Genomic DNA, 11005 nt, shown 5'->3' with positions numbered 1-11005 from the left:
GAGTAGATGTTAATGCTCTTGCCTTCCAAAAATGATAAGCATGTGAGGTCCTGAATATGTCAATTGCTGTATGTAGCTGTTCCACAGTGTGCACATATATAAAAACATCACGTTGTATGCCATAAATATGTAGTTTTTGCCAATTTATGAAAACATTATTTTTTCAAATGTGCGTAAACATTTGGAACAATACCTGATGCTTTGTAAATATTTAATAATGTCAACTTATTTTTACAAAGCATTTTAGTGGGAAATATAGTAGTCAATAGCATTTAAAACTACCCGAATATTCCTTATAGAAAAATTGTTAAAATATATCTATATTAGCACATGATTACTGATCAATAGGTATTTGTTGAAAGAATGCTTGATTCTGGTTGGTTTGGATGAAACTGCTTTATACTGTGGTTTTCCACACATGCTGGCTGGTTGAGAACATCATCTGTCTTGATTTGAGAAGACCCATCTCTCCCTCCTGACTCATAGGAGCCACAAGATGGGTTCACAAAGGGCTGGCTTCCCAGTGTGGGGACTCCTCTGACCTCAGGGTGTTACCAACCGTGTGAGCCACAGTCCTGACTCTCCAAACCCACACACATTACCCTGATGTTCCTTGGAGCAATTGCTCTTGTCCCTTGATCCTCTAAAGAGGATGGCAGCTGCCCTGTTACACACCCTGAGGACGGTGGCAGCCGCTGACTCTGAGCCACAATCTAGCGCTGCTGTAGCAGTTGCTGTGTGTTCACGTTTTGAAACGCAGGCTCCTATGCATGCTTCACCCCATGTAGGATCTGGTTTGTTTCCTACTTTTAGTAATTCTCACTCACCTGTGATATGCTTTTCGTTCTCCAAAGCTATGTGATTGGATGATTTCATGTGCTGGGGAAAGCGGAGGGCGAGTTTCCTGAAGGCTGGCTGAGTGCAGTCTAAGGAGTCAGGACTGGGTCTACGGACAATCTCACATTTCCATTTTTCTACCTCTGGTGATAGTAGTGGTTATCAAAGTTTCTGGTCCAGGAACACTTAGGGGTTCCCAAAATCCTTTTAAGAACTCCATGAGTTCAAAATCATTTGCATAGCAATGCCAAAGTATTGTGTCTTTTTCAATGTTACCATAGCTGTAGAGCAGGATTTTCTGGAGGTTACAAAACGTGCTATCACAATGGAGTGTACACAGGCAAACCAGGTAGAGTTGATTTCTCCTCCATTAAGCCAGACGTTAAAGAGATTTGCGACCTGTCGCGGTGGCTCGTGCCTATAATCCCAGCACTTTGGGAGGCCAAGGCAGGCAGATCATGAGGTCAGGAGATCAGACCATCCTGGCCAACATGGTGAAACCCTGTCTCTACTAAAATACAAAAAATTAGCCGGGCGTGGTGGCCCAAGCCTGTAGTCCCAGGTACTTTGGAGGCTGAGGCAGGGGAATGACTTGAACCTGGGAGGCGGAGGTTGCAGTGAGCCGAGATTACGCCACTGCACTCCAGCCTGGCAACAGACCAAGACTCCGTCTGAAAAAAAAAGAGAGATTTGCAAAAGGGTAAAGGAATGTCCGTTTTCTCACTAGTTCCTTCTTTTTAATAAAATATAATTTTTTAATAAAACATGCAATTTATGTTACTATCAGGTGGTTCTTTTTTATTTTTAAATAAAAAATGAATATATTAATAATCTGTTTAAATTTCTAATACTGAAAACATTGATGGACAATATCTTAGGAGTGCTCTGTAATATTAAGAGTCTGAAGGGAATCTGCCACCAAAACTTTTGAGAACCACTGCTCAGTAGGATCATGTTCTGTCCCTCCCTGTAGAGTAGGCTGGCAAAGCGCATGGGCCTAAAAGTCCAGGGGTTACTGGATCTATGCTTCTCCGGTCCAGCCTCCTGCAGACTGTCAGACCCTGGGCTGTGTCTCCCATGATCTGTGGTCGCCTCCTGCAGGCTTCCCGCCTTGATTGACACAGGCCCCGAGAGCCTTATGAGTACTGGCAAACTAGGGTGTCGCTCTCCTCTGCTTCACATTCTGTCAGATTCCTGCACTCCTCCTGCTTGTTAATCTTTTCCCCTAGTGAAGCAACTGTGGTTTTACTGCTCGACTAGTTATTTCTAGTTGAGGTCCAAAGGGGAAAATAAAGCACATCTAACAACATGACTGATTTTAGTAATTTTGGAAAACTCCTCATCTACTCCCCCCCGACACACACACACAATTCCATCTTCCTAATGATGGTTTTCAGTCCTTAGTTTTCAAGATTATTAAATTATTCATTTTATAAAGTAATATGTGTTTCAATTTAAAATTGTAGGTATGATAAGAATATAATAACTTAAAACTACAAACATTCCTGTAAAGATAGTTTGTATAAAATCATGGTTCATTTCTTTATAAATACCTTCATTTTTTTTTTAATTTCATGAAACCAGCAATGTGCTCTCATTCTGTTGTAGTTGTCTGATGACACATGATTTCACAGGATCTATGTAGACACATCATAGCTTCCATCCTGGGGCACTTTTGTTACATCTGTTTGTTTTCCTATCATGAGTCACGCTGCACAAAAATCCATATACTTTAACCTTTCTTCCAAACTGTGATTATTTCCTTAGTACAAATTCCTAGAAATTGAAAATATTGGCCTATAAAGTACAAAAACTGTTAAAGTTCTTCCATTTTTAGCCAAGTTCTTTCCCAGAAACATTATACCAACTCCTACTCCCTCCAGAAGCCTATGAAAAAAGCCTGCTCATGGACCTGCTCAGAATTCAATAGTTTGATTTGAAAATCCAATTTGGCAGATGTATTTCACTGTTGTTTACAACGGCAATCCTTGATTACCAGTGTGATTGAACATTTCCCCCAGTGACCTTCCTGGGTGGGTTTTTTGTCTGGTGTATGTATTGTGACCATTCTGCCTATAAACTTTAGCTTGTTTTCACTTGTCATTTTTTCCATGTTATTGATGCCTCTTTGTAAACATACATTTTGATTGCTGGATGACACAGCATTAAATGCATATTCCATATTTACTGAATCCTTTCCCAACACTGTGCATTTAGGTCTGATCTGTGCTGCTATGTCTGTATTAGTTGTCAAGGGCTTCAGTCAAAAAGTGCCACAGACTGGGTGGCTTAAACAACAGAAATGCATTATCTTACAGTTCTGGAGGCTAGAAGAACAAAATCAAGGTGTTAGCGGGATTGCTTCCTTCCAAAGGCTGGGAGGGTGTGCCCTAGACCTTTCTCCTTCTCTGCGTGTGGCTGTTTTCTCTCTGCATTTCTTCATTTCACCTTCTTTCTCTGGGTGTCTGTGTGTGCAAATTCCATTTTTTTATTACTTATTTATTTTGAAATGGAGTCTTGTTCTGTTGCCAGGTTGGAGTGCAGTGGTGCAATCTCGACTCACTGCAACCTCTGCCTCCCTGGTTCAAGTGATTCTCCTGCCTCAGCCTCCTGAGTAGCTGGGTCTACAGGCATGCACCACAACACGCAGCTAATTTTTGTATTTTTAGTGCAGACAGGGTTTCACCATGTTGGCCAGGATGGTCTCAATCTCCTGACCTTGTGATCCATGTGCCTCAGCCTCCTAAAGTGCTGGGATTACAGGCATGAGCCACCGCTCCGACCCAAATTCTCCATTTTTTTTTTTTGAGACAGAGTCTCGCTCTGTCGCCCAGGCTGGAGTGCAGTGGCCAGATCTCAGCTCACTGCAAGCTCCGCCTCCAGGGTTCACGCCATTCTCCTGCCTCAGCCTCCCAAGTAGCTGGGACTGTAGGCACCCACCGCCATGCCCGGCTAATTTTTTGCATTTTTAGTAGAGACTGGGTTTCACTGTGTTAGCCAGGATGGTCTCGATCTCCTGACCTCGTGATCCACCCGCCTCGGCCTCCCAAAGTGCTGGGATTACAGGTGTGAGCCACCGTGCCCGGCCCCAAATTCTCCATTTTTATAAGAACAGCAGTCATGATGGTTTAGGGCCCATCTTAATGGCCTCATTTTCACTTTATTATCTCTGTAAAGGTCCTATCACTAAATAAAGTCACATCCTGAGGTACCAGGGACGTCAATATATGAATTTTGGAGGAACACGATTCAACCCATAACAGTCTCTTCGAGCTTAAAATTTGTCTGCATTTGTAATGATTTTCTAAGATTAAATTCTCTGGAGTAAAGATAATGACTCTAAACTTTTGTGATGCATACTGTCAACGTGATAGCTTGCATTTCTGTGAAAGGGAAATAACCTCTTATTGACAATTAGTGATGAGACGTAATAAGAAACACCTTGAGTCCCCTGGTAAGAACAGGATCTTTAATGCAAACGGAAGGTAGGGACTAAGAGTCACACTCCTTCCTGGAGTCATGCTCTGTGGGAGGAGGGGGAGCCTGAGGCTCTCACGTGCAGAAGGATTGGGAGAGGAACAGTGGAGGAGACCCTGGGTAAGGAGACACCACTGCCACAGGCTCTATTCACCCCTGTGCCAGGGAGGCCTCCTGCTGGGACTAGAAGTTCAACCATTGTGGAAAACACTGTGGCGATTCCTCAAGGATCTAGAACTAGAAATACCATTTGACCCAGCCATCCCATTACTGGGGATATACCCAAAGGATTATAAAAGTCATGCTGCTATAAAGCACATGCACACGTATGTTTATTGCGGCACTATCTCCAAACAATAGCAAAGACTTGGATCACCAAATGCCCATCAGTGAACAGACTGGATTAGAAAATGTGGCACATTATACACCATGGAATACTATGCAGCCATAAACAAACGGATGAGTTCGTGTCCTTTGTTAGCACATGGATGCAGCTGAACCATCACTTTCAGCAAACTGTCGCAAGAACAGGAAAACCAACACCAAATGTTTCTCCACTCATAGGTGGGAATTGAACAATGGAGATCCACCTTGGACACAGAAAGGGGAACATCACACACCAGGTCCATTGTGGTGGAGGGGGGTGGGGTAGCGGGGAGGGATTGCATTAGGGAGATATACCTAAGTAAATGACGAGTTAATGGGTGCAGCACACCAACATGGCACATGTATTCATATGTAAACAAACCTGCACGGTTGTGCACATGTACCCTAGAACTTAAGTATAAAAAAAAAAAAAAAAAAAAAATTTCTCCCGATAGGCCATGGCTTGTCCTCCCTGAAGCCATGGAGAGTGGCACTTCCTCAGGGCTGGAGAAGTGGGCCTGAGCTGGCTCTGGCAGGGAAACAGAACCTCCCAATGAAGCATCCCCACTGATGACAAAGACTGTCTCTGAGGGACCCTCCACCATCTGTTTCACCTGAGAGGTCTGTCCTGCGTCTCACTCTCTTCACAGCTATTTTCCACCGGACAGACTCTAATTAAGAAACAATTCAGAATTATTAGAAGCCAGTAATGAATAAAAGGTAATGAGACATTCGATCTGCCAGTAATTTCACAAGAGCTGTGCCTTTGCTAATTAGGAAGTAAAACACCCTCATGCACTCGAGGCTGACCCACAGTGTGCCAGTTTCTGCGGCACAGACGTGTGTGTGAAGAGAGGGCAGCCGAGGGCATCAGCAAAGTGAGGCCGGGCGCCCTGTCCCACTCCACAGAGGGTGATGGCCAGGACGGCAAGGCTGCAGGGGCCGAGGAAAGACACAGACAGTGCTGGCGGCCTCAGGTCGCCAAGCCCTTTCTGAGTGGCAGTCACTGTGCAGTGGATTTAAATAGATGCTCCCATGTAATCCTCGAACAAACTGGAAGGTACAGACTGTTACCCTCTTTTAAAAATAAAGAAACTGGCTTCTGGTGGGAACTCGACCAGTGAAGGGAAGAGCTATTATTAATAATTCAGGTCTGTCTGGTTTCAAAACCTGGGAGTTTCCACTTTTTATAACTGCCTTAGAAATCTTGAGACAATTAGTCAATTGCTTTAGGCAAATTCCTGCTAGCCTTCTGTTTCCTTCCTAATTAATGTTGGAATAATTGAGATGGGCAGCTCAGCCTTCCTTTTAGTGTGATTGTTCTGTCAAGTCAGCTGCAACGGCCCTGATGGGATTTTCCCCATTTTTGAGGAAAAAGTGGAAACAGTAAATTAGCCTCATTTCAGCAGACCTTCCGGGAGGTGTCTTCCTCAGCCCACCAGGATGAGTGCATTTGCTTAAAATGGTCGTGACTAAACTTCTCATCACAGCTCCAACAAGAAAAAAGCTTGGAAGCCATTACATTAGTCCTTAACAACAGAAAAAGTTTGGACAAGGTGAAAATCAGCAACTTTCTTGGGCCCAGGAGAGGCCTGGGATCCAGGACAAATCTTCGCCCTGAAATCTGTGGGGTCAGACTCATCTGGAGCGATCACACCTGAGCTTCTGCACCACCACCAGAGGTCACTGGAGCCGTAACTTGAGAGAAATGTATATCCACCTGGAATGGTTGATACATTGATGGAGGCCAAGTGCAGATGAGCATGCAAATGAGAAAATTCTGAAGGATCCCTGCCCCACTGTCATTGGCTGGGGGGGACATTTCCCGGCTTTCTTTCCAGTTACCTCCACCAAGTTTCTCATGGTGAGGCTCCCGGAAAGATGCCCTGACAGCCTTGGCAGGGGCAGGAGAGGAATGGCCCTGGTATGACCCTCCCAAACCCGTCTCCCTAACAGAAGCCCACTCTCCAGGGGCAGGACATCCCCAGAGGGTGACACAGTAACCTCACCTCAGCAGGGGTAGGGGAATACTGCCTTTCCCCAGACCCCTCCAGCTTTTCTGTCTCACCTAAAGGAAAACATTGAAGAATGCAGTCAGTAGGGAACACGAGTCCAAGGACATGAATTGGAAATGGAGGAACCGAGACCTTTGTGAAGACCACAGCATGAGGAAGGCCCTGCATCTCACCACCACAAAAACGAGCTTTGGGATAAAGACGGGCCTGTGGCTGAAAGAGTCAAAACACAATCTCTATGAGGAGCAGTGCAAAAGGAAGCCCCCGAGCCAAGAAGAGATGTAAACCAAGACACCGAAGGAATCTGTAGCCTTGGCACCTACAAACAGCCCACATTAGACATGCCCAGCTCCAGCTGGATTCATGTAAGTTCTCACACAAAAGGCCTTTAACCTCAGTTCCTGTAACCTAATACATCATGTCCAGCTTTTGACATAAAATTGCAAGGAGGGTTAAAAGGCAAGAGAAAAATAAAAACACAGTCTGAAGAGACAAAGCTATCATTAGACCCAGATTCATGTAGGACACAGCTGGTAGGATTATCAGACAGGGAATCTAAAATAACTATGACAACTATGGCAAGGACTCTAATAAAATAATGTGCACAACGTGCATGACCAGATGGATGATACTAACAGAGAGAAAGAAATGGAAGAAATGGAATCCAAAGGAAATGGTAGAAATAAAAAGCCTTGTAGTGAAAATGAAAAATGTCTTTGATGGGCTCGTTGAGGAGACTTTATGCAGCCAAAGAGGAGTCACTGAACTTGAAGGTAGCTCAAGAGAAACTTTTCAAAACAAAACACAAGGAGGGAGGATGAAAACACAGAACAGAATGTCCAGAAGCTGTGGGACAATTTCAAAAGGCATGCCCATACTTAATAGGAATGAGAGAATAAGAAGAAAGAGAGGATAGAGCAGAAGGAATATTTGCAGTACTCATGGCCAAGAACTTTCAGAAATTACTGAGAGACATTTGAAGACTGAGACTTATTCAGACTGTTAATCTATAGCATAGAGATTAGCCACGGAACAAGAAGGAAAAGGGCAGAGGTTTTGGATGACTGTTTCTTTTCTTTTTTTTTTTTTTTTTTTTTGAGACGGAGTCTTACTCTGTCGCCCAAGCTGGAGTGCAGTGGCCAGATCTCAGCTCGCTGAAAGCTCCGCCTCCCGGGTTCACGCCATTCTCCTGCCTCAGCCTCCCGAGTAGCTGGGACTACAGGCGCCCGCCACCTCACCCGGCTAGTTTTTTGTATTTTTAGTAGAGATGGGGTTTCACCATGTTAGCCAGGATGGTCTCGATCTCCTGACCTTGTGATCCGCCCGCCTCAGCCTCCCAAAGGGCTGGGATTACAGGCTTGAGCCACCGCGCCCGGCTGGATAACTGTTTCTTTGCAGCCTCAACTCCTTTCAGATGTGTTCCATGGCCTTCCCACCTACAAAGGCTCTGAATCTGTATGACTGCATCCTCCACCTGGTTGGCTTCCTCATCGAGGAAACATCCCTTTGAAAAAGTCTTTTCCACCTGGCCCATACCTGCCCAACTTCCATGAGCTTCAGGCGGCCTCTGGCCTGACCCCTCTGTCAGACTGGCTGTAGGCAGTTCTGAAGATGGACATCTCCTCTGCTGGTCAAAACTCCAGCCTCCTCCTGCTGGTTAAAATGTATATGAGAACGTGTGTGTGTGTGTGCACGCGTGTGTGTGCACGTGTGTGTGTGTGTGTTGAATATTTGCTCTTAGTCCTTCACCATTTACAGTTGACTGCAACATATTAATTTATGCAGTCCCTCTGTTTAATTTTTCTTCAAATAGAAATGTTTAGTCTCCCAGGCTTTCTTGAATGTTTCCCTAAGAAGGCGTCCAGATTTATGAGGCTGAACAGCTTCTGGATCTTTAAGGCAGTGTGGGGAAGGGCAGGGAAGAAATCCACAGTCTCCTTCTGGGCTTCAGCTGGTGTCTGCTGGTCTCTAGGTGATGTGCCTTGTCTTCCTGTTCCCATTGTGCCCTGATAAACTTTGATGATGCCAGCTGTTGCTGCGTGGACTTGTGGATCGTTCTCCTGCCAAAATAGTGCTCGTGGACGGTCCTACCAGGTGACTTGTTCCCATATAGTAGTTCACTGGCTGCAGATCCTCTTTTCGGCAGCTCCTTCATCCAGCTTGCTGTTTCAGTGAGCCACTGCCTAATGTATGCTGCAAGGTCAGTTCCCCAGCCTCTGTGGATCTCTTCGCAGGACATAAATTGCATCTCAAAAGGCGGGCAGGGAAGATGTAGAGAAATCATGGTGTGCTCCCTTTGCAAAGGGAGCTCTTCTCAGTGACTCAGAGGTAAAGGGTGCAGCCAAGAGACCCTTCTCCACCCTCAGCATTACTTTCATTTTTTAATGCACCTCATTCTCTCTAGGCACTAATCAGATTTGCAAGTATCAGGAAAGGAAGTACATTGCTGACTGCAACCCTTGTGAATGCTAGCAAAAGGCTCAGTTTCTAATTCGTATGCATTTATATAAAATAGCCTAGGGCAGGTCTTTGTAATTGCTCCTGGTATGGCCTAAAAGCCCAAACATAGGGTTTGGCCAGGACCGGAGCTGACTCCCCAGGCAAGATTCAATCATGGCTTTAGAGTGGATGGATACCGGGTTGGTATCTTTTCACTCTTGGTGCCTCCTCACCCTGTACAATTTCATACTCCCAGAACGAAAGATAGCTTCTGATCAGGCTTTCACATGTGTTAGATTGGTTCTGATCAGGCTTTCACATGAGTTCTAAACAGCCCAGAAATTAGTAGTATTGTCTTAGGCACCTCTGGAGCCACAGGCAAATCAGGGTGGCAGAATCTGCCCCAACACCGCGGCTACCATAGCAGCAACACTTACACACTAGGGATCCCTCTATGTCTTTTCTTTTTAAAAAGTTACTTCTGATTTTTCAGAAAGTTAGAAATTGAATGTGCTAGATGACCATCACGTCTCCGTTTATTTTTCAGACCCTGTGACTCCAATAATCTATTGTCTCTGCCACCTCCATGCCTCTATTATGCCATAGTTCAGCTTTCTTGACCCAGAGGAAAAAGTTAAACTACATGCTGATCTCACTGAACCCCTTTATTGCACAAAATTTTGCTTGCGTCCCCCAAAGGTATAGTGAGACACAGGGATAGGAACGACCTTTCAGGTCTCAGAGTAAGATGGACCAGGCTGAGAGAGTAGGCAAGTTCTTAATTCTCACCTGAGCTTTGTCATCCTCCCAAACTGTCATCTCAATGCTGCCTGCCATGCTTCCGTTCCACATTTCTTTTTTAACAGCTTCTCCAGTAACTAGGACATTTTTATATTATCATTCTTGGAATACTAATGTGCTTTCCATCAAAAGCTTTATGGTAATTAAATTGAAGAGAGGGGAAAATGAATAAAATTTATCATATAAAATAATGATCCAGTCTGTTGATTGTATCATGTACATCAATTATAGCCTTGCCAAAGATCAAAGTCACCTGAAATTGCCATTTCTACTTATTGACAATGCTTTTTGCTAAAGTAAATTTGGAGCTACAAAGCAGTATATTGGCATAATATTTCAGTGAGGGGAAGCGATGATTGTGAAAAATAATTTAGTGTAACAGTCACAATAACAAGATATGGAGATAAAACATTATTTTCTCCAGTTTTGTAGGATGGAGCGGTCAGTGCTCAAAAATGAATAGCGTGAAGGTAGGACTTCCAGAATGGTGCTGCAAAGAACCCTGGGAAAGCTCTCCCCCAGAGAGACACCCACTACACTTATGAAATTTAGCAGACAATCATTCAAAGTATGTGGAGATTGATCAAAGGGCTTAAAGCAAATTGAGAAGCATGCGTTCAACAAAATCTATGCAATCTCTCAGCAGAAGGCTGGGCATTTGTTCTAGACACTGCCCCCACCTCCTCCCTCACATTTCTGCCTTGTGGCTGAGTTGTCACAGTGGTCTTGTCAGTAATGTCATAGTTGCCATTCCCCCTAATTTTCTAGAAGCCAGTGAACACCAGCAAATCACATTTTGCACAGCTCCCTGCTACAGAAGATCTATATTGAGTGCATGGTAGCAGTCAGTGGCAATACACATTTCCCCACTCCCGACTTCCATTAAGTAAGTAAGATTGGGCAGGGCAACTGGTGAAAAATTCAGTCTCCTTTTCCCATATATCTCTGTATTATGGGGGAGCTTCTTTAGTAGGACTGGTTAAAATAAATAAAATATCTCTGTATTATGGGGGAGCTTCTTTAGTAGGATTGGTTAAAATAAATAAAATATCTCAGCTTTCTGAGATAAA

Source organism: Rhinopithecus bieti, unplaced genomic scaffold (genome assembly GCF_001698545.2).
Source record: "Rhinopithecus bieti isolate Rb0 unplaced genomic scaffold, ASM169854v2 scaffold_1452, whole genome shotgun sequence".
In the NCBI taxonomy this organism is placed as follows: Eukaryota; Metazoa; Chordata; class Mammalia; order Primates; family Cercopithecidae; genus Rhinopithecus; species Rhinopithecus bieti.
The sequence above is the reverse complement of the archived record's forward strand: the minus strand, read 5'-3'. Positions refer to the sequence as shown.